Source organism: Oncorhynchus mykiss, chromosome 23 (genome assembly GCF_013265735.2).
Source record: "Oncorhynchus mykiss isolate Arlee chromosome 23, USDA_OmykA_1.1, whole genome shotgun sequence".
NCBI lineage: Eukaryota > Metazoa > Chordata > Actinopteri > Salmoniformes > Salmonidae > Oncorhynchus > Oncorhynchus mykiss.
Genome location: NC_048587.1, coordinates 36,465,202 through 36,491,046, shown reverse-complemented (window position 1 = coordinate 36,491,046; position 25,845 = coordinate 36,465,202).

Below are 25,845 nucleotides of genomic sequence, written 5' to 3'. Positions count from 1 at the left end.
TATATGCAACGCAGGACACGCTAGATAAACTAGTAATATCATCAACCATGTGTAGTTAACTAGTTATTATGTGAAGATTGATTGTTTTTTTATAAGTTTAATGCTAGCTAGCAACTTACCTTGGCTTCTTGCTGCAGGCTCCTTGTGGAGTGCAATGTAAGGCAGGTGGTTAGAGCGTTGGACTAGTAACCGGAATGTTGCAAAAATAATCCCCTTGCTGACAAGGTAAAAATCTTCCTAGGCCGTCATCGCCAGAGCCGCTCGTCAGTCAGGAGCGGCCAGAGTCGCCCGTCACTCCGGAGCTGCCGGAATCGCCCTTCACTCCGGAGATGCCAGAGTCTCCCCCCTGTCCGGGGCTGCCGGAATCACCCGTTCGTCCGGTGCTGCCAGAATCCCCCGTCCATTTGGGACCCATTCAAGGTCGGTGGCGAGGGTCGCCACTCTAAGGAGGCCACGGAAGCAGTTAAGGAGGCGGAGAAAGACTATGGTGGAGTGGGGTCCACGTCCCGCGCCAGGGCCGCCACCGCGGACAGACACCCACCCAGACCCTCCCCTCTAGGTTCAGGTTTTGCGTCCGGAGTCCGCACCTTTGGGGGGGGGGGGGGGGGGTACTGTCACGTTCTGACCTTAGTTCTGTTGTTATGTCTTTGTTTAGTATGATCAGGGCTGGGTGGGTTGTCTATGTTCTTTTTTCTATGATTTGGGATTTCTGTGTTTGGCCTGGTATGGTTCTCAATTAGAGGCAGTCTATCGTTGTCCCTGATTGAGAACCATACTTAGGTAGCCTGGTTTCACTTTTGAGTTGTGGGTGATTATTTTCCGTGTTAGTGTTTGTACCACACGGGACTGTTTTGTTTGTTTCACTTTGTTATTTTGTATTTTGTAGTGTTCAGTTTGACACATTAAAATGGACATTACCACGCTGCAAATTGGTCCGATCTCTCTTACTCCTCATCAGAAGAAGAGGACAAGCGTTACAATGTTGATCTGAAGTAAAGACGTTCTGTTGAATTGCACAACAAGCCTCTGTGCATTTGTAACATTTGTCGACGAGGATGGTCGAGTTTAACTTACCTCCACCATCTCAAATTCTCCGGTCCCTGGAAATCCACCTGTTCCATGGAATCAATGGTTTCATACCTTTCAGTTGTATATGGTAGCTACCAATCTGCATGGAGCTGCCGATGCGCGAAAACGGGAGATTCTACTCCATTGTCTCAGCGGTGAGTGACAAAGTATCTTCTCCACTCCACATCCAGTGGATAACAAGTTTACATCGGCGGTCCAAGCTCTCGAGGAACGCTACAGTGGCTCAAGTAGTGTGGTCATGCATCGTTTTCTCTTCAGACAAGCTCAACTGCTGGGTGAGTCCACTTGAAGATTCCGACCACTCAAAAATGAATTTGTACATGATCAGTTCATTGAAAAAACATAATGTGCTCCACTGAGAGAGAAATTGTTGTTAGATACCGATGATTTTTAAAATGTATTTTACCTTTATTTAACTAGGCAAGTCAGTTAAGTGATGGCCTAGGAACAGCGGATTAACTGCCTGTTCAGGGGCAGAACGACAGATTTGTACCTTGTCAGCTCGGGGATTTGAACTGATCTGACACTGGAGAAAGCACTTACTATTGGAAAACAAAATGGAAGTTGCAAAATGTGCAGGAAACCACTCGGGGGCAACGTTGTTCAAATTGTGGCTCCAGTGGGCATGCTACAAGAGCATATACAAGTCCAGCAAAGGGGCAACGCTGCAAGAACTGCAACAAATACACTGCTCAAAAAAATAAAGGGAACACTTAAACAACACAATGTAACTCCAAGTCAATCACACTTCTGTGAAACCAAACTGTCCACTTAGGAAGCAACACTGATTGACAATAAATTTCACATGCTGTTGAGCAAATGGAATAGACAACAGGTGGAAATTATAGGCAATTAGCAAGACATCCCCAATAAAGGAGTGGTTCTGCAGGTGGTGACCACAGACCACTTCTCAGTTCCCATGCTTCCTGGTTGATGTTTTGGTCACTTTTGAATGCTGGCGGTGCTTTCACTCTAGTGGTAGCATGAGACGGAGTCTACAACCCACACAAGTGGCTCAGGTAGTGCAGCTCATAAAGGATATCACATCAATGCGAGCTGTGGCAAGAAGGTTTCTTCACAGATGAAAGCAGGTTCACACTGAGCACATGGGACAGACGTGACAGAGTCTGGAGACGCCGTGAGAACGTTCTGCTGCCTGCAACATCCTCCAGCATGACCGGTTTGTTGGTGGGTCAGTCATGGTGTGGGGTGTCATTTCTTTGGGGGGCCGCACAGCCCTCCATGTGCTCGCCAGAGGTAGCTTGACTGCCATTAGGTACCGAGATGAGATCCTCAGACCCATTGTGAGACCATATGCTGGTGCGGTTGGCCCTAGGTTCCTCCTAATGCAAGACAATGCTAGACCTCATGTGGCTGGAGTGTGTCAGCAGTTCCTGCAAGAGGAAGGCATTGATGCTATGGACTGGCCCGCCCATTCCCCAGACCTGAATCCAATTGAGCACATCTGGGACATCATGTCTCGCTCCATCCACCAACGCCACGTTGCACCACAGACTGTCCAGGAGTTGGCGGATGCTTTAGTCCATGTCTGGGAGGAGATCCCTCAGGAGACCATCCGCCACCTCATCAGGAGCATGACCAGGCGTTGTAGGGAGGTCATACAGGCACGTGGGATGCCACACACACTACTGAGCCTCATTTTGACTTGTTTTAAGGACATTACATCAAAGTTGGATCAGCCTGTAGTGTGGTTTTCCACTTTAATTTTGAGTGTGACTCCAAATCCAGACCTCCATGGGTTGATACATTTGATTTCCATTGATCATTTTTGTGTGATTTTGTTGTCAGCACATTAAACTATGTAAAGAAAAAATTATTTAATAAGAAATGTTTCATTCATTCAGATCTAGGATGTGTTATTTTAGTGTTCCCTTTATTTTTTTGAGCAGTGTACAATAATTTTGTCTGTTGTTGTCGTTCAGCAGCGGCAGGACAGCATAGAGCAGATGCAGGTCAAAGTTCACCAGTTTCCATTTACTCTGTACATGATGACTCAATTGCGTTCAAGCAATGTGACTGTTACATTGAGGCTGTTAAAAAAAAACTTGAAGCTAGGGGGCACTATTTTTATGTTTGGAAAAATAACGTTCCCAAAGTAACAGCCTATTTCTCAGACCCAGATACTAGAATATGCATATAATTGACAGATTAGGATAGAAAACACTCTAAAGTTTCCAAAACGGTCAAAATATTGTCTGTGAGTATAACATAACTGATATTGCAGGCGAAAACCTGAGTAAAATCAAACCAGGAAGTGGCTTCTATTTTGAAAGCTCCATGTTCCATAGCCTGCCTTCACAACATTTAAAGGGATATCAACCAGATTCCTTTTCCTATCACTTCAAGGTGTCAAAAGTCTTTAGACATAGTCTCAGGCTTTTATTTTGAAAAATTAGTGAGAAAGAGAACATCGCATCAGTGGATAGCTGGGTGTTCGCATGAGTTTTGCTTACTCAACAGAGTGGGGCAGCCATTGTCTCTCCCTCTCCTACTGAAAAAGTGACAGTCCCGGTTGATATATTATCGATTATATATTTTAAAAACAACCTGAGGATTGATTATAAAAAACATTTGACATGTTTCTCTGGACATTACGGATACTATTTGGAATTTTCGTCTGCGATGTCGTGACCGCTCAAGCCTGTGGATTTCTTAACATAACGTGCCAAACAAATGGAGGTATTTTGGATATAAAAATAATCTTTATGGAACAAAAGGAACATTTATTGTGTAACTGGGAGTCTTGTGAGTGAAAACATCTGAAGATCATCAAAGGTAAGCGATTCATTTTATTGCTTTTCTGATTTTCGTGACCAAGATACTTTGATGCTAGGTGTTCATAATGTTTTGTCTAGTGATCAATAAACTCACACAAACGCTTGGATTGCTTTCGCTGTAAAGCATATTTTCAAAACCTGACATGACAGGTGGATTAACAACAAGCTAAGCTGTGTTTTGCTATATTGCGCTTGTGATTTCATGAATATAAACATTTGTAGTATTATTTTTTTTTATGTGGCGCTCTACAATTGTTGATGAAAATGATCCCGCTAAAGGGATCCGTGCGTCAAGAAGTTAAAACCTCACTGGTGATTGACACCGAAGCAAAAGTGTCACTTTTGAACAAAGCCACTTCTGACTCATTCTTCTCAGATCCCTCTACAGCTTCAACCACACACCGATCTCAATCATTAGGACTGTCTCACTGCCAGTCTGTTATAACAACAAACCCACCGGCCACCTAGTTCTACGTTGCAACAGATGGCGCTAACATCCTGGGACTGGACTTATTTCAAGGCCTAGGATTCGAGATGTCAGATTCAACTGATGCACATGTGCAGCACTTGCCCACACCTGTGTTTATAGACTACTCATAACTGTTTGAGGGCCTAGGTCACATCAGAGGTTTCATCCATTTGCCTACACTCAACATAGAGGTCCAGCCAATAATCCAGTCATTGCGGAGGGTTCCGCTGATCCTTCAGGAGCCCAATTACAAGGGACTTGACAACCTCCTGGAGGATGACATCATCGAGCCCATTAATGCCTCACCATGGGTTTCAAACTTGGTCGTTGCGCCAAGCAAATGGCGATCTTCGGATCTGCATGGACCTCAGGGCTGTGAACAAAGTGTTTATCCCCGACAAGTACCCGGTAGCAATTGCTGAGGAGCTCACAACACATTTTATGGGTCCACATTATTCAGGTTCCCCTTGCACATGAGAGTAAAGATCTCACTGTGTTCATAACACACTGGGGGCTGTTCAGGTACAAACATATATCATTCGGACTCAGATCCGCACCCAGCTGTTCCAGAAGATTACAACTCTTCTCCTGGCAGTCATACTTGGTGTCAATCTATCTGGACTACCTTGTGGTACACGATGCATCACAGACAGAGCACAATTCTCGCTTGCAGCAGGTGTTTTGTCAGCTCTTCGAGAACGGGGTCAGACTCAACACTGAAAGTGTGTGTTCGAGGTGTCAGACGTTGAGTTCCTTGGATACAGTCTCTCCAGCCAGGGCATCGTCCTGCCTCATGTGGATGCCATTCTCACCTTGCCTGAGCCTCAGTCCGCAGCACAGTTGGCATCCTTACATGGCATATACTACATATGGTGTCTGCTAAATTACACTGAGACAATCTCTCCTCTTCGACGGCGTCTGAGAAACCATGGACATGGACTCAGGACTGTCAGGATGCTGTGCCCCAACGCTGGCTCACTTTGACACATCAGCACAAATGATTGTCACCTGTAATGCCTCGGCATTCGCCCTTGGAGCTGCTTTGTCTCAACTGCGTAGAGGTGTGGAACGGCCAGTGGTATTTGTGTGGAACGTCTTGCTGGCATTTGTACTTGTACGGCAGACTATTCCATCTCTGACACGACCATCAACCTCTCACAGCGTTGCTGGCCTCACAGGGCTCTGGACACAAGCCTCTACAGCTTTTCAAATGGGCAGACCATCTGAACCAGTACAATTTAGATCTTGAGTTCACCCCGGGACGCCACAATGTTGTGGCTGACCTGGGCAATCTCACCTACAGCAATTTTTTTAACCTTTATTTCACTAGGCAAGTCAGTTAAGAACAAATTCTTATTTTCAATGACGGCCTAGGAACAGTGGGTTAACTGCCTTGTTCAGGGGCAGAATGACAGATTTGTACCTTGTCAGCTCAGGGATTTGATCTTGCAACCTTTCGGTTACTAGTCCAAAGTTCTAAACACTAGGCTACGCTGCCACCCCAATGGTGTGCATGGCAACAGAGGGGGATGACAACAACTGTATACACATGCTACATGGCCAACTGGAAGCTACAGTCACAATGCAGGAACATCAGATAGGCATCACAGGATGACAAGATGCTCACAAGGCTTCACACCTACATCAGGGAAGGAGGGCCTGCTATGGTGGATGGAGACCTACTGCCATTCTACAGGGTGAGAGATGAGCTCTCATGCTGGGAGGAAGTGTGCATCGCCAAAATACATTGTACACTGATTCCAGAGGTCCTGAAAGCGTGAGTACTTTGCATGGATGAGGGGCACCTTTGCAACATTAAGGTGAAGCAACGATGCAGGGACACGGTCTGGTGGCAAAATATTGACAGAGACATTGAGTCCCTTATGAAGGATTGTACAGCATGCCTGCTGAGTGGGAAATCGGGCAGACCCACTTCTACACCCTTGACACCAGTTGAATGGCCAAAGTCTTCCTGGGACCACCTGGAGGTGGATATCTGTGGAGAGTTGCATTGGGCCCCATCACATGCAAGATACCTACTGGTCATTCATGATTTGCATTCAAAAAGGGGGGAGGCCATGCCGTTGTCCTCTACCACCTCACAGATGACCATCCAAACACTGGATAAGCTGTTCTGTTGAGTTTCCCAGCACCATTGCGACAGACAATGGCCCCCAGTTTGTCTCGAATGATCTGTCTGTGTACCTTGAAAAGCAATCCATCAAGCACATCCTGATGGCTGTGTACCACCCTCAAATAATGGGGGTGGAACACTTGAACAGGATCCTGAAGGAAGGAATACAGGCCACCTTGGCTGAGGGATGACCTTTTGATGTGGCTCTGTGCCTTACACTACTCCACATCAGGGCTGCCATCAGATGAAACTCCATTTGGACTGCCTATGCCCAAAACAAAATAACAATCCTGCCGCAGCTAGGCAAGCCTATGTTGGAACGGCACAGCAATGGAGGAAACAACATTATGACACATCTCACAGAGTGAAACAACCAAGCTTGAAGTCCCAGGATCAGGACTGACTAACGTTGGAACAAGCTCTCATCATTGCGGTCCATCCCCTCAGGGCCTGCGACATTCCAACTTCAGGATGGATCCTGCTGGCATGCAAATCACCTCAGAAAGGTCCATTCGCCTGTGGGGGATTCTTTTACTGAACTGTCCACAACTCACCATGGGCAGGAACAAGGTCAAGGGGCTCACGCACCTTCACCCCTACACCAGGCTCAGTTCAGGGCCCTTCCACTAGAAAGGTGAGATTTTAACCTTTCTCCGAGTATGCAGCATTACTACTTATTGTTTTTGGCCCTCTCATGATGAATAATTACTTTTGGGGATTACATAGATTACATTTTCGATTACATTTATGTACATTTAACTGGTGAATGTACTCAGATAATTGCACCTTTACATAAATAATGGTGTATTCAACCGACAAAAGAATGGACGATCTGATTAGAGAACATCGTGCAGTTCTCCCAGGGAGAGGTGGATGTCCTGAAAGAGGATTGCGGTAAGATGGCAGCAAACTGTAAATCCACAGGAGATAACATCAGCACAGTCTGTGAATCATTATTGACAAGTAAAACAGATCATCTAGTGCAGGGTTCCCCAACTAGCAGCCCAGTGGCTTTTTATTCGGCCATCCAAGTAAACATTTTTATTGTTGGGCATAAAAGACTAAAAACACTAGGAAATCAGCTCCAAGTGATTTTAATTTAAGAAATCTGTTCCCAAGTATTCCCACGCATAACAGAGAGATGTGATCGCATACAAATGTAAGCAAGGTTGGAAATTATTACGTTTTAGTCAAGATTTTATCTGTCCCACAGCTGAATCTAGTTGATGATCCCTGATCTAGAGGGACAATCTAGATAGAATAAAATTGTTGTGGATGGCATAACGGTGTCTCCACATGAAAACGTCAGATAGCCTAGCTGTTAAGAGCATTGGGCCAGTAACCAAAAGGTCGCTAGTTCGAGTCTCCGAGCCGACTAGGTGAAAAAACTGTCTGTGCACTTGAGAAAAGAACTACAGCCTAGTTGCTCCTGTAAATCGCTCTGGATAATAGCATGTGCTAAATTACAAAAAGGGAAATATAACTTGATGGAGTCTGAGGAGAAAGTGTAGAAAATTATCACCAAAAAGCTGCAGATGGCTAATAAGAGGGTTGAGGTGGAGCACCCCACAGGACTGTAAAACCTGTAACTGACCCAAGTGGCAGACCCAGGCTGATAGTGGGGAGGTTCCTATGGTTCAAAGACAAGATGGCTGTTCTGAAGAAAGCAACATTTTCCTCAACAAGGACTACTAAACTGTGCACCAGAGGTGGAAAGAACTTAACTGTGCACCAGAGGTGGAAAGAACTTCTCCCAGCTATGAATGCTGCCAGAGAGTGTGGGAGCATTGCTTACATGCGCTACCACAGGCTAATTGTCCACCCTCCCTCCTAAAAGCCTGAGAGTAGTGAGAGAGCTTCCATTTCAATAGCTGCAGCCTCACATCACACACATACACATAGAACAACTGACACTCACAAGTGCCTGATTGATTGACACTATTGGTCGAACAATCTTCTTTTCATGCATTGTTATTTTATTAATATATATTATGTCTGTCTCTGATAAGCTACCAAGGACCTAAAAATAGCCCATATTAATATATGTAGCTTTAGAAAGAAGATTCATGAAATCCATATCTTGCTAACATTAGATAACATTCATATATTGGCCATTTCTGAGACTCATTTAGATCATTCCTTTGATGATACAGCAGTAGCTGTAACATCTACAGAAGAGACAGGAATACCTATGTGGGAGGTGTTGCTGTATATGATCAGAGCCATATTCCTGGAAAGCATAGAGAGGATCATGTCTAATGCTGTTCAAGTTCATTTGCCCCATCTAAATCATCTTATTTTGGTGTACTGCTATAGGCCACCAAATGCTAACAGTCAATATCTGGATAATATGAGTGCAATGCTTGAAGTGTATGTGATATTAATAGAGAGGTCTATTTTCTGGATGACCTGAAAATAGCTGTCCTCTCAAGAGGAGGAACACCTCCCTCTGTAAATGATCCTATAATTCCTGACCGGCTGCCCCCGGGTGGTGAGGTTCGGCAACAACACATCTGCCACTGTGACCCTCATTACGGGGGCCCCTTAGGAGTGCATGCTTAGTCCCCTTCTGTACTCCCACGACTGCATAGCCGCGCACGACTCCAACACAATCATTCAGTTTGATAACAACTCGGCTGTGGTAGGCCTGATCACCAACGATGATGAGACAGCCAACAGGGAGGTCAGGGACCTGGCAGTGTGGTCAGGGACCTGGCACAACCTTTCCCTCAAAGTCAGCAAAACAAAGGAGCTGATTGTGGACTACAGGAATTGGGGAGTCTAGCAAGCCCACATCCGCATCGATGGGGCTGTAGTGGAGCAGGTCGTGAACTTCAAGTTCCTCCGTGTCCACATCGCTAAGGAAGTAACCTGGTCCACACACACCAACAAAATTGTGAAGAAGGCACGACAACACCTCTTCCCCCTCAAGAGACTTAAAAGATGTGGCATGGGTCCTCAGATACTCCAACATTTCTACATCTGCACCACTGACACAGCATTGCAAAGAATTTTGACTGGTTGCATCACCGAATGGTATGGCAACTGCTTGGAAGCAGACTGCAAGGCGCGAAAGAGGGTAGTGCATACGACCTAGTACATCACTCGGGCCGAGCTCTTTGCCATCCAGGACCTCTGTATTAGGCTGTGTCAGAGGATTGCCCTAAACATTGTCAAAGACTCCAGCCACCCACGCTCACATGGCAAGCGTTACTGATGCAGCCTGGAACCAACAGGTCCCTGAACAGCTTCTAACCCCAAGCCATAAGACTACTAAATAAAATAGTCACCCTTACTATAAGCATTGACCCCCCCTTTTGACTAACTCTTTTGACTCATCACATACGCTGCTGCTACTGATTATTATCTATCTTGTTGCCTAGTCACTACCCATATGTACATACTGTATCTAAAAGCTCAATTACCTCATACCCCTGCAATCCGACGCCTGTACTTGTATCCCGTGTATATAGCCAAGTTATCGTTACTCATTGTTTATTTATTCCTTGTGTTATTATCTTTATTATTATTTTTATTTTTTTTCTCTCTGCATTGTTGGGAAGTAAGCTTTTCACTGTTAAGTCTACACCTGTTGTATACAAAGCATGTGAAACAATTTTATTTGACCCTCAATGTAACCAATGCCTGTAAACTTGTTAAGATTATTAATCAACCTACCAGGGTGTTAACAAACACTACAGGAACTAAATCATCCATGTCCATTGATCACATTTTTACTAATGCTGCAGAACATTGTTCTAAAGCTGCATCCACACAGTAGTGGATAGATCCATGAAAGCTAAAGTTCCAAAGGCAGGGCCTAAATAAGTGTTCGTATTCATATTTTTTTCTCTTTAAATTGAGAAATTATGTGACTAAGCAAATAAAAAACAAGAATCAACTGTATTGTTAACCTTTTGTGTGTAGGGGGCAGTATTTTTGTCTTTGGCTAAAAAACGTACCCATTTGAAACTGCCTATTTCTCAGCCCAGAAACTAGAATATGCATATAATTGTCAGATTAGGATAGAAAACACTCTAAAGTTTCCAAAACTGTAAAAATATTGTCTGTGAGTATAACAGAACTGATATTGCAGGCGAAAACCTGAGGAAAATCCACTCAGGAAGTGCCTCTTATTTTGAAACCTCTCTGTTCCTATGCATGCCTATCCTGCTTTTAAAGGGATATCAACCATATTCCTTTTTCTATTGCTTCCCTAAGGTGTCAACAGTCTTTAGACATAGTTTCAGGCTTTTATTTTGTAAAATGAGCGAGAAAGATCACATTACTAAAGTGGATAGGTGGGGGCTCTCAGAGTGAGTTTTGCGCTACAGAGTAAAGCGGCCATTGTTTCTCCCGGTGTTATTGAAAAACCTACACACCCAGTTGATATATTATCAAATATATATTTTAAAAACAACCCAAGGATTGATTATAAAAAACGTTTGACATGTTTCTGTGGACATTATGGATATTATTTGGAATATACGTCTGCGTTGTCGTGACCGCTCTTTCCTGTGGATTTCTGAACATAACGCGACAAACAAATGCGACAAACAGAGGTATTTTGGGTATAAAATAATCTTTATGGAACAAACAAACAAAGAGTCTCGTGAGTGAAAACATCCGAAGATCATCAAAGGTAAACTATTCATTTTATTGCTTTTCTGATTTTCGTGACCTAGCTACTTAATGCTTAGTGTACATAATGTTTTTCTATGCTATCGATAAACGTACACAAACGCTTGGATTGCTTTTGCTGTAAAGCATAATTTCAAAATCTGAGTCAACAGGTGGAATAACAAAAGGCTAAGCTGTGTTTTGCAATATTGCACTTGTGATTTAATGAATATGAATATTTGTTAGTAATATTATTACTAACAAATTAACTAAAATTATCCCGCTAACGGGGTAGCATTAGAAGAAGTTCAAGAAGTTAAACTAAAATAGATAAAGTATGATGGAAAAAAGCTTTGGAGTTCCTTAAATGAAATGATGGACAGAAAGGCTAATTCAACTCCACCTGTCATTGAATCAGAAAGCTCATTCATCACAAACTTAGGCATGAAATGCCAACAAGAAACTGTGAGCCATCATTTTCACGCATAAAACACATACAAATGAATGGAAGCATTGTAATTTTGAATTCTGTGAAGATCATCAATAATGAGAAACCACCTTAACCAGTTGCATCTCTAGGGGCGCTATTTCATTTTTGGATAAAAAACGTTCCCGTTTTAAGCGCGATATTTTGTCACGAAAAGATGCTCGACTATGCATATTCTTGACAGTTTTTGAAAGAAAACACTCAGAAGTTTCAGAATCTGCAAAGATATTGTCTGTAAGTGCCCCGGAACTAATTCTACAGGCGAAACCAAGATGAAACGTCTAACAGGAAATGAGCAAAATTTCTGAAGCTCTGTTTTCTAATGTCTCCTTATATGGCTGTGAATGCGACAGGAATAAGCTTAGACCTTCTGCCGTTTCCCCAAGATGTCGGCAGCATTGTGACGCATTTGTAGGCATATCACTGGAAGATTGACCATAAGAGACTACATTTTCCAAGTGTCCGCCTGGTGTCCTGCGTCGAAATTGGTGCGCAAAGCCAGCTGCAAGTTTTTTTCCATTTGATTGAGAGGAGAAACCATGCTTCCACGAACGATATATCATCGAAGAGATATGTGAAAAACACCTTGAGGCTTGATTCTAAACCACGTTTGCCATGTTTTCAGTCGATATTATGGAGTTAATTTGGAAAAAAGTTCGCGTTTTGAGGACTGAATTTTCGGGGGTTTTTTGTAGCCAAATGTGATCTACAAAACGGAGCTATTTCTAATACACAAATAATCTTTTTGGAAAAAACTGAGCATTTGCTATCTAACTGAGAGTATCCTCATTGAAAACATCCGAAGTTCTTCAAAGGTAAATTATTTTATTTTAAGGATTTTATGTTTTTGTTGAAATGTTGCGTGCTGGATGCTAACGCTAATGCTAACGCTAAATGCTACGCTAGCTAGCTACTTTTACACAAATGATTGTTTTCCTATGGTTGAGAAGCATATTTTGAAAATCTGAGATGACAGTGATGTTTACAAAAGGCTAAGCTTGAGAGATGGCATATTTATTTCATTTCATTTGCGATTTTCATGAATAGTTAACGTTGCGTTATGGTAATGAGCTTGAGGCTGTAGTCACGATACTGGATCCGGGTTTGGGAGATCAGAGAGGTTAAAGCTGAAATATGTCATTTTTTGAGCACCAACCAAATTCACATGGAAAAGTGAATTATAGATCTGTGATTCTATTTGAAAGCAAGCCTAAGAAGTGGTAAATCTGTTTTATGTGCACTATTTCTATGCTTCCCATTCTTAAGTTTCATTTTCGCGTCTTTTGCTTTTGGTTTTGTATACAGGCTTTAACTTCTCTAGGGTAGGGGCCAGCATTCGGAAATTTGGATGAAAAGCATGCCCAAATTAAACGGCCTGCTACTCGGGCCCAGAAGAATGATATGCATATAACTGGTAGATTTGGATAGAAAACACTCTAAAGTTTCTAAAATTGTTAAAATAGTGTCTGTGAGAATAACATAACTGATTTGGCAGGTGAAAACCTGAGAAAAATCCATTCAGGAAGTAGTTTTTGTTTTTGTTTTGTAGTTTTCTATTCAATGCCATTACAGTATCCATTTGACTGCTCAAATTGCAGTTCCTATGCATTCCACTAGATGTCACCAGTCTTTAGAAATGGTTTCAGGCCTGTATTCTGATAAATGAGGGAGTAAGACCAGTCTGAATGAGTGGACCCTGCCGTGTCACAGAGCTTTTTCATGCGCAATCCCGAGAGAGTGCCTTTCTTGTTTACCTATTGACGACGTTATTGTCCGGTTGAAATATTATAGATCATTTAGGCTAAAAACAACCTGAGGATTGAATATAAACATCGTTTCACATGTTTCTACGAACTTTACGGCTACAATTAGGATTGTTTTGTCTGCCTGTTTTGACTGCGTTTGAGCCTGTGGATTACTGAAGAAAATGTACGAACAAAACAGAGGTTTCTGGATATAAAGAGACTTTATCGAACAAAAGGAACATTTATTGAGTAAATTAATGTCTTCTGAGTGCAACCATATGAAGATCATCAAAGGTAAGGGATTCATTTGATCTCTATTTCTGACTTGTGTAACTCTTCTACTTGGCTGGTAACTGTTTGTAATGATTTGTCCGCTGGGGTATCTTCTCAAATAATCGTAAGGTATGCTTTCGCCGTAAAGCATTTTTGAAATCTGACACGGTGGTTGGATTCACAAGAAGTTCATCTTTAAACCTATGTAAAATATGTTTTGTTTTATGAATTTTTATAATGAGTATTTCTGTATTTGAATTTGGCGCGCTGCAATCTCACTGGATGTTGGCCAGGTGGGCCGCTAGCATCCCACATACCCTAGAGAGGTTAAACAGCTGAAAATACTCCTTTTGGTTATGGAAAATATATTTTACAGCGGCCTAGATAATACAATGATTCTCTGGATTATAGTTGCTTGTTTTATAACATAAACTGAAATTAGGCGAACTATTAGAATTTTAGCAATCAGGAAATATCAGTGATTTCTGCAGAGTGTATCGTTAAATGGAAAGCTATTGAGGATTGTAGCGGACTATATTGCCATTCCTTTTTGTCATATCTTTAATATGAGCCTGGAGAAAAGTGTTTGTCCTCAGACCTGGAGGGAAGATAAAATTATTCCGCTTCCCTAGAATGGGAAGTGCCCTTTACTGGTTTTAACAGCCGACCAATCAACTTGCTGCCGACTCTTAGCGCATTCTTGGAAAAATAATGGTTTGTCCAGATAGAATGCTATTTCTCTGTGAACAAATTAACAGCAGACTTTCAACATGCTAATAGAGAAGGGTACTAAACATGTACTGCACTGAAACAATTGACTGATGATTGGCTGAAAAATAAGAATAAGAATATTGTGGGAGCTGTATTGTTAGACGCCAGTGCAGCCGTTGATATTATTGACATTAATCTGTAATTGGAAAACGTATGTGTTATGGTTTAAAATCATCTATCATATCATGGGTTGAGAGCTACATACCTATCCAAATGAACAACGAGGGTTTTCTTTAATGGAAGCTTTTCTAATGTAAAACATGTAAACGTGTGGTATTCCGCAAAGCAGCTCTCTTGGCCCTTCAAGGTTCTCAATTTTTACTAATGATCTACCTCTAGCATTAAACAAGCCTGTCTTTCTATGTACGCTGATGATTCAACATTATACATGTCAGAATCTACAGCTAGTGAAATCACTGCAACCCTGCAAGAGTTGCAGTCAATTTTGGAATGGGTGGCTAGTAATAAACTAGTCCTGAACATATCTCAAACTAAAAGCTTTGTATTTCATACAAATCATTCCCTAAGTTCTAGAAATTGGAAATGAATGACGTGGCTGTTCAGCAAGTTGAGGAGACTAAACTCCTTGGTGTCACCTTAGACTTTAAATTGACATGGTCAAGGCATATTGATTAAATTGTTGTAAAGATGGGGAGAGGTCTGTCTGTGATAAAGAGATACTCTGTATTTTTGACACCACAGTAGATCAACCAAGTCCTGCAGGCTCTAGTTTGATCTAATCTGGAATATTTCCCTGTGATATGGTCAAGTGCTGCAAAGAAGAACCTAGAAAAGCTGCAGATCGACAGAACAGAGAAGCACGTCTTGACCTTCAATGTACACAGAGGGCTAAGGTCAACAGTATGCATGTCAGTCTCTCTAGGCTCAAAGGATAGGATAAATTGACTGCAACAATTGTTGTTTTTATGAGAAACTTTATTGTGTTTAAAATTACAAATTGCCTGTGTAATGAACTGTATAATCAGATGTACTTACTCCACCAGACATACCACCAGGGGTCTCTGTTAAGGTCCCAAAATCCAGAATGAATTCAACGCAACGCACAGTATTATATAGAGCCATGATCACATGGAACTCCCATCTCAAATGACTCAAGAAAACAGCTAAATTATCTTTAAAAAGCAAATAAAACAACACCTCATAACACCACACCTCTCCCCTATCTTACGTAGTTACCCTAGTTATATATATGTATATGTCGTAATGTATGTATGTATTGTATGTGTGCAAGTCTGTAATGTCTATGTTAATGTTTTTAAATGTATGTAAATTGTAAAGTTTTTTTGCCTGTAATGTATTTTTTGTTATGTATCGGACCCCAGAAAGATTAGCTGTTGCCATTGGTGTCGGCTAATGGGGATCCCAATAAAATCTAAATTTAAATGTTTGTGTGTGTGTGTGTGTGTGTGTGTGTTTGTTTGTTTGTTTGTGTGTATTTGTGTGTGTTTGCAGCCTACTTCATTGTCTTTTTCTCATTCAAGTTCAAGTTATTAAACTCCTGTAAAAAGGCAGACTTCCAAACATGTAAAGATGAAAATATCACAACCCTCACAGTGAACATGTGCAATTAAGGTTTTTTAATAAATACTTCAACAAATGTAGCAATATGTACATTTTTATAATAATATATTAGTCATGTTAAAACTGTGATTTCACCGAACTGTGATTTCATAGATTTTTTTCTTCTTCATATCTATCCCTCGTTTCCCTCTGTACGACCATCCATGCACACACACACACACACACACACACACACACGTGCGAGCGCACACACACACACGCACACACAGGCACTTCGTATACACACTAATAAAATTATTTTATGTAAGAGTCTGTTTTGGATTCAGCCCATGTCTGAAAAATTACATTTTCGGCTCAACTGAGAGCCTTAATTGAAACGCTGTTCACCTCCTGGCTATTGGCTACCTACTGACGTGAGAAATGCTGGTGACCTGCAGCAAGACACACTGACACACTCCTGCTGTCTTTCTGTATGTCTATATGATGACATGAAACGGCTCTGCAAACACACTAGTGAAAGGGATAGAGTAGAGGAGGAGAAGATAACTTATATTAATAAGTAATGTGTCAGAAGTAAGGCAATGGTTTTGGAGTGTCATTATACCCAGAAACGGATTGGTCATAGGGCAGTTTGCGCAAATGCCAGACGTGCTGGTCCTCCTTTAGCTCTGTTGGCCTGTCTAAATTTGGAGGTTTGGGAAGAATGACTATTACATGGGCCTCAAGGGAAAAGGCAGTGTGTTCAAATACAGCAAGTCATGTGTCGGCAAGAACCCATACATATGACATAGGTAGGGCCCTGTGTTTTGGTTAAACATTTCACATAACCTGGATTTTTAAACTTTTTAAACTTCTTCGGAAACGGTGTCCCAGTTAAGCATTTAGGGGCGCTATTAAAATTTTGGGATGAAAAACGTTCCCGTTTTAAACAAGATATTTTGTCATGAAAAGATGCTCGACTATGCATATAATTGACAGCTTTGATTAGAAAACACTCTGACGTTTCCAAAACTGCAAAGATATTGTCTGTGAGTGCAACAGAACTGATGTTACAGGCGAAACCCAGATAAAAATCCAACCAGGAAGTGCCGCATTTTTTGAAACCGCCTCATGCCAATGATTCCTTATATGGCTGTGAATGAGCTACGAATGAGCTTACGTTTTCCACGTATTCCCCAAGGTCTCTACATCATTGTGACGTCTTTTTACGCATTTCCATTGAAGAATAGCTGTAAGGGACCATATATAGCAAGTGGTCACATGGTGTCTCCCGCAGAAAATCTTGCGTAAAATACTGAGGGTAGCCATTTTCCCAATCGCTTCTTATGAGAAACCAATTGCCTCGACGGATATATTATTGAATATATATGTTAAAAACACCTTGAGGATGGATCCTAAACAACGTTTGCCGTGTTTCTGTCGATATTATGGAGCTAATTTTGAAAAAAGTTTGGCGTTGTAGTGGTAGCATTTTCCGGTTGATTTCTCAGCCAAGCATGATAAACAAACGGGAGCTATTTCGCCTAAAAAATAATATTTTAGGAAAAAAGGAACATTTGCTATCTAACTGGGAGTCTCCTGAGTGAAAGCATCCGAAGTTCTTCAAAGGTAAATTATTTAATTTGGTTGCTTTTCTTATTTTCTTATTCTCTGCCAGCAGAGCCTAGCATTGCATTATGCCATGATAAACTTACACAAATGCTTGTCTAGCGTTGGCTGTAACGCATATTTTGAAAATCTGAGGTGACAGTGTTGTTAACAAAAGCCTAAGCTTTTGTTTGAATATATTTAATTAATTTAATTTGCGATTTTCATGAATAGGAAAAGTTTCTAGGGGTATTTATGTCCGCTGCGTTATGCTAATTCGTTTGAGGCTATGATTACGATCCCGGATCCAGGATTGCTAGTTTCAAGAGGTAACATAGACTAATGCGATTAGCATGAGGTTGTAAGTAATAAGAACATTTCCCAGGACATAGACATATCGGATATTGGCAGAAAGCTTACATTTTTGTTAATCTAACTGCACTATCCAATTCACAGTAGCTATTACAGTGAAAGAATACCATGCTATTGTTTGAGGAGAGTGCACCATTTTGAATATGAAAAGTTATTAATAAACAAATTAGGCACATTTGGGCAGTCTTGATACAACATTTTGAACAGAAATGCAATGGTTCATTGGATAAGTCTAAAACTTTGCTCATTCACTGCTGCCATCTAACATCCAAAATCTAAATTGCACCTGGGCTGGAATAATACATTATGGCTTTTCTCTTGCATTTCAAAGATGATGGTACAAAAGAATATCAAAGAACAGTTGTTTTTTTCTTTGTATTTCTTTGTATTAAAGCTTTTTCATACAACTGCCATTTTCTTTTTATGTCAGATGTTCCAGCACAATCATCAGAAAATTGCTTCATTTTTTTGTTGTCTATTTCTCATTTCTGGAAAATGAAGGTGTGTCGTGGGTGTGGAGTCAGACGCAGGAAACAGAGAGTGCAATGCTGTGCTCTTTAATGCACTAACGCAACACTGGGTGCTCACAACCAAACTGCCCCAAACACGGGGGACGAAAATAGTACAACAGAACACACGACCAGGAACAAACACCTTCCTCTACTGCATAACCGAAGGTCACAATGATTATTCCTGTCTAATAAAGCCCAACTAATGATTCACAAACAGGTGCTAACAATAAACATACAAGGAGGGGGAGGAAAGACAATCAGTGGCAGCTAATAGGCCGGTGACGACGACCGCCGAGCGCCACCCGACTGGGAAGGGAAACGACCCTCGGTCGGACTCGTGACAGAAGGTTCAACTCCAGGTCATGTGACCTGATTACTACATCAAAGGGCTCTAGACATAGGATAAGGTAAAATAGTTTATGTAAATGACTTAACCCTTGTATGGTGTTCATGTGTTTGTTTTTCACCCAATGTTCGCAGGTCTGATGGACCCACATTATTGGGTTCTTAAAACAATACAGCCATAACAATTTACATAGAAACACTAGTAATACTAAGATGTTGACTTATATCAATTACAAGCAATATAGACAGCATACATGGTCAAAATGTGCCATATACCTCTGCTAGATCACATTTATCAAAATGTAAACAAAAATCTATTATAATCAAGACATGGGTTGAATAAATCATGTTTATCTTGAACAAATTGAAATGAAACAAGTTTTTCATCACTATTGCTGTTTATTGCTTTGAACTGAACACATTGGAAGGACACATTTTACATACAGTATTTTATGGAAATGATATATGACAAATTGAGGCCGGTCTACACACCACATGAGGGACAGACTTTTACTGTGTGTGTGTTGCAAATGTATTTCTTGCACTTGATGCATGTGTAGTGTGTCTTTCTTGCATCCACACACATTTCAGCGCTGCTTCTTGTTGCTACCGGCTGCAATCTAGAGCGATGACATTCTTGATTTGTTCAAGAATGTTTCAAACTTTCACTCACTCACTCACTCACTCACTCACTCACTCACTCACTCACTCACTCACTCACTCACTCACTCACTCACTCACTCACTCACTCACTCACTCACTCACTCACTCACATATATGTATAGTTACAGCAGGCCAAGGTAGAAGAGTCAGACACACACACACATGCAACAACATCACTCACATTTACTTCTGGTATTGGAGTTGTTGGTTCTGTGGGTCAGGCGGATGGGGCACCAGCATCCTCCTCCTGAATCCTCCTCACGATGGCTGCAGAAGCTGGGGTCGTTGGGATATATTGCCTCCTCTGGATTTGAGGTCTTACCAATGCCTTGCCCCGCTCCTCAAGAAAGAGCCGTCTCCTCTGGAGCTTCGCTCTGTTCCAATCTGGGTTCAACGCCATCCAGATGACAAACGCTTTCTACGTCGCGATGTCCAAGATGTTGAAGAATATCACAAGTTGTACACAACGTAGGGTTCTTATTTTGCAGCTATAGCCAGTCACCAGCTTGTCTAAATTGTCCACCCCTCCTTTTGTGGCATTGTAACCAATTATGATTTGTGTTTTTTATGTTCCTGGTCACAGATTCTCCCATCCCTATGCAGCGTATTCATGTGCACCACATGTTTGCCTTTTTTTGGCACGTAGAACACTAGGGACGTGTCGGCCGTGAACACAAACTTAGAGGAATTGATTACCCTTTTCCGTGTATTCAACAACTGAGGTGGGAGCTCTGGCTTGTTTTTGCGTACTGTTCCTACCATCGTCAGCTTCCTCTTGTGGAGCTCCTGTCCCATCTTGTGCGAAGTAAAAAAGCTATCGCATGTGATGTTGTGGCCACGGAGTCCCTGTGTTCCCTCCAAGACAACCCACATCCATTGGTTCTTCTCAGGGGCTCCTAAATCTGGCTTCCCCATATACACATGCAAGTTTCACACCTATGGTGAAGCAGCATCACAGGCAACCCAGATCTTGATTCCATATTTTGCGTGTTTAGACGATATGTACTGCCGGAAGTGGCAGCCGCCCCTAAATGGCATTAGTTGAGCCCAGGGTTGTAAAACGGGGGAAGGCGGTCCACCCACACTGACCTGATTGCAGCTAGCATGTCTCTTTGCCACTGAGCTGCTCTGGTGTCTCAGTTATTGAAGCGGATAATCGTGGAGGTTTTCCAGAGACATTTTTGTACAGAAAAGTTATCTGCCATTTTCTGCATCACACAGGGATTCTGTGGATTCCCCATTGGATCTGAAAACACCAGCAAGGATAAGAACCCCAAAGTATGCATGTAAATACGCCTTCCCTCCAAATTAGTGCAGTCCAGAATGATTTCCTGGATGGTGTCTGGGATGAACAGTTCAAAAAAATACTTTACGTCCTGTACATGAGTAACCGCCATCTGCGCCGGCCCTGGTTGCATCCTTATCACATTGACAGCCATGTGGGGTGGCTCATCACTTTGGAAATTCCACCATTTTTTAAGAAGACGCTTCTTCCACAGTAGCTTCTCTCTCTGCAAAATTATTTTTGAAGGCCCTCTGAACAGAGATTTTTTTTTGTACCATACTTATTGATTATGGTAAGGAGCCACACATGCAAAGCTATTTAATCATTGTGTCCCTCTCCCAATTTGCACCTGGCTGGGGTAGAGTGTAGGAAAATACAGATTTGCTTTTACAATGTATCGAAATGATGTATCAAAGGAATGTATTGTAATAACATTGTGCAGGTCCCAGCAAGACATTGTGTAGTTTCACACACTACAAAGGGTAAAGAGTGCGAGAAAAGCGGGAGACAGGCAGACAAGCAGACAGGCAGGGAGACAGACAGGTTCTTGGTGCTATGTTGAAACAGCAGGCCCAGGGAGGAGGAAGACAGAGTGAAGGCACACAACAAACTTTTTGGTTTCATTTTTACTTTTTTTCAGCTACACACACTTATCCACACTTTCAATACCCTCGGGTCCAGTGGACCCGAACACCACATATGTCATATATTTGTGTAGGGGGGGTGTTCTTTTACAAAAAATGTGCCAAGGCCATTGAGTCGCAGGTTGAAAAAATAATGAATTGTATCATCTTTCTTTTAGTAAACATTGAAAAAGGGTCCCACAGACCTGAACAACACACAAGGGTTAAGGAAAAAAAAAAGGCAAACATTTTAGACTAAAACTAAATTGTACACACAAATTACATGCACGTTTTGTTGTCAGATGCATATTAGCTGTTTGTTCACTGAACAAACATAAACAGATTTGATCTGAAACTTCTCAGATGGTGAAATATTTTTTTAATAGAGCTGGCCTCTTCTAATGAATATTTCAGAGGATATGCACTGTGTGTACTTTACTGTATCCTGCTGTATCTCCCAAACACACACGCACACACCCATGCAGGCACAAACACATACGCATATGGTATGGCATCTGAGATTAGACAGCGGTGCATTAAATATGAAACAGTGTGTGTGTGTGTGTGTGCGTCAGACCTGCATTTTAAATACAAATTTCAGTAGGCAGCTCCAGAAAAGAAAAACAAAAATATATTGATTTTTTTATTGTTTGGCATTGTGTAAAGTCTTCCATTTGACAAAACAGAAAGAGGTATTTCTGGATAGGAACTACAGCAAATTTAAAACAATACTTGTGGGCTAAGTCAGATTCATGATTTTGAACTTCGGTGCAAAAAAATGTTTTCACAAATTTGGTGTAATTTTCTCAAAGCAATTTGCGATATTATGATTATGCCGCATGGGGACGTCTGGTGCCGTCTGTAGATTATGGAGTGCAGTGTAGGCTCCTCAGAGGAGGAAGGGAAGGACCATCCTGTCACGTTCTGACCATAGTTCCTTTTTTATGTCTTTGTGTTAGGTTGGTCAGGGCATGAGTTGGGGTGGGTAGTCCATGTCCTTTTTCTATGTTGTTATATTTCTATGTGTTTGGCCTAGTATGGTTCTCAATCAGAGGCAGGTGTCGTTCATTGTCTCTGATTGAGAATCATACTTAGGTAGCCTGTTTTCCCCATTTTGGTTGTGGGTGTTTAATTCCTGTTTAGTGTCTGTTCACCTGGCAGAACTGTTTCGTTTTCTCTTCGTTATTATTTTGTGTAGTGTTCAGTTTGTTTTGGTCCTCCTCCTGTCCTTCCACCAACGAGAAGCATTACACATCCGCTCAGTGAATTTGAGAAAAATGTTAAAAGTGAAATGTTTTTAGATAAAACTATACTAAATATATTCACGTCACCAAATAATTCATTAAAACACACTGTTTTGTAATGAGGCTCTACAGTAGCCTCAACGGCACTCTCTGTGGTAGCAACATGGTGTAGCCGGAGGACAGCTAGTTTCCCTTCTCTTATGGGTACTTATGGGTACTGACTTTACAAAACCTAGGACATTACAAAACCTAGTAGGCTCATGGTTCTCACCCCGTTCCATAGACTTACACAGTAATTATGACGACTTCCGGAGGACGTCCTACAACCTATCAGAGCTGTTGCAGCATTAACTGACATGTTGTCCACCCAATCAAAGGATCAGAAAATGAATCTAGCACTGAAAGAATAAGCTACAGCAAACTAGCAGAAAATGTGGTGACTAGTTGACTCAAAGAGAGAGGAAGAGAATAGTTTAACAGTTTTGAGCAAATTAATTTCTTCAAAAATGAAGGAGAAACATGAGAGAGAGCTATATATATATGTATTTTTTTCTCACTTTCACTTACTTAGCTAGCTAATGCAGCTAGCTAGTTTAGCCTACTCAAACAACCGGCTCAAACAGAGAGGGATGCTATGTTAGCTAGCTGGCTAAGGCTATCCAACACTGATTTTATTAATTTATTGCCACCGGGGCCCGCCAGTGTAACTGCTAAACTGCTTGCTGTACACTTTTCTGCATGATTGTAGTGGGTTTCCTAACATGTTAGTTCTAGTAGCTATGTTGATTATGAAGTTAGCTAAGATGGTGACACTGATGTAGGCTGTTTGTAGCAGTTAACGGTTATGGTATGAAGGTTTGGCTTGGAAAGGTTTATTGGCCTGGTCACAGACAGCTGTTGTGTTGTGCACTAAACCACAAGCGAATGAAAAAGGTGAGAGGAGAAGAGTGCGAGAAGGAATTATACTACAAGCAAAGTGTTCATGCTGTTTGTATGTGGCTGATATGAAATTATTAAGTTTAGGTATGAATTCTGAGTGAAAAAGTTCATGGTTAAGGTTTGGGATAGGGTTAAAACAGAAAAATGAAAATGAAAAAGCAAGTACCTAGCACTGAGATTGAACCCACGATCCTCAGAGCCATTTAAGCCCATCTTTAAGCCCATTCCCAACACCCTAGCTCGCCGCGAGCCGACTAGATTTGATAGCCACTTGCATTGACCCTAGTGGACAGTAGGAAATTGCCATGAAAAGAAAATGCCACCCCATGCCATAATTTCACAATTTCAAATATGCCTAAACATGCCACAATCGACTAAGATTTGGACTGAATTTTTTATACCCAGTATGCTTCAGTATTTCCTATGTAGAGAGGGAAGAACACAGGACTTGAAGAAGTTATCTTGTAGCTATGGATGGACTGCACCATCACATGTACCATAAAGTTATCATGTTTTTGTTGACATTGTTTCTTGACATTGATAGACTGTATTCTACTTTTGAAGATCTAGGGCAATCTTTGATCCATTTGATACCCACTCTACCCAGTCCACACACAAACTATCCCAGCATTTCCCAAACTAGGTCCTTAGGACCCCAAGGGGTGCATGTTTTGCTTTTTTCCTTAAAAGTAAACAGCTGATTCAAATTATCAAAGCTTGATAATTATTTGATTATTTGAATCAACTGTGTAGTGCTAGGGTAAAAACCAAAACGTGCACCACTGTGGTCACGAGGAACGAGTTTGGGAAAGCCTGAATTATCATGTGCATTTCATAACAAATGGTGGCTTGGTGAATTTAGGTCACTTACACGTCACTATGAGCAATTCTGGCTCAGACACGGCAACTTATTATTATACACTCAAGCGTGTACAGTACCAGTCAAAGGTTTGGACACACCTACTCATTCAAGTGTTTATTTTTATTTTTTACTATTTTCTATATTGTAGAATAATAGTGAAGACATCAAAACTATGAAATAACACATATGGAATCATGTAATAACCAAAAAAGTGTTAAACAAATCAAAACATATTTGATATTCATCAGGTAGCACCTATTTGCCTTGATGACAGTTTGCATAATCTTGGCATTCTCTCAACAAGCTTCACCTGGAATGCTTTTCCAACAGTCTTGAAGGAGTTCCCAAAATGCTGAGCACTTGTTGGCTGCATTTCCTTCAGTCTGCAGTCCAACTCATCCCAAACCATTTCAATTGGGTTGAGGTCGGGTGACTGTGGGGGCCAGGTCATATGATGCAGCACTCCATCACTTTCCTTCTTGGTCAAATAGCCCTTACGCAGCCTTGAGGTGTGTTGGGTCATTGACCTGTTTAAAAACAAAATGAAGTCCCACTAAGCGCAAACCAGATGGGATGGCGTATCACTGCAGAATGCTGTGGTAGCCATGCTCGTTAAGTGTGCCTTGAATTATAAATAAATCACTAACAGTGTCACCAGCAAAGCACCCCACACCATCACACTTCCTCCTCCATGCTTCACGGTGGGAACCACACATGCAGAGAAAATCCGTTCACCTACTCTGCGTCTCATAAAGACATGGCGGTTGAAACCACAAATCTCAAATTTGGACTCCTCAGACCAAAGGACAGATTTCCACCGATCTAATGTTCATTGCTGGTGTTTCTTGGTCCAAGCAAGTCTCTATTTCTAATTGGTGTCCTTTAGTCATGCTTTCTTTGCAGCAATTCGACCATGAAGGTCTGATTCACGCATTCTCCTCTGAACAGTTGATGTTGAGATATGTCTTATTTTTGAGCTCTGTGAAGCATTTATTTGAGCTGCAATTTCTGAGGCTGGTAACTCTAATGAACTTATCCTCGGCAGCAAAGGTAACTGGGTCTTCCGTTTCTGTGGCGGTCTTCATGAACGCCAGTTTCATCATAGCTCTTGATGGTTTTTGCGACTTCGTTTGAATAAACTTTTAAAGTTCTTGAAATGTTCCATATTGACTGACCTTCATGTCTTAAAGTAATGATGGACTGTAATTTCTCTTTGCTTATTTGAGCTGTTCTTGCCGTAATATGGACTTGGTCTTTTACAAAATAGGGCTATCTTCTGTATACCACCCCTACCTTGTCACAACACAACTGATTGGCTCAAACGCATTAAGAAGGAAAGAAATTCCACAAATTAACTTTTAACAAGGCACACCTGTTAATTGAAATGCATTCCAGGTGACAACCTCATGAAGCTGGTTGGGAGAATGCCAAGAGTGTGCAAGGCTGTCATCAAGGCATAGGGTGGCTACTTTGAAGAATCTCAAA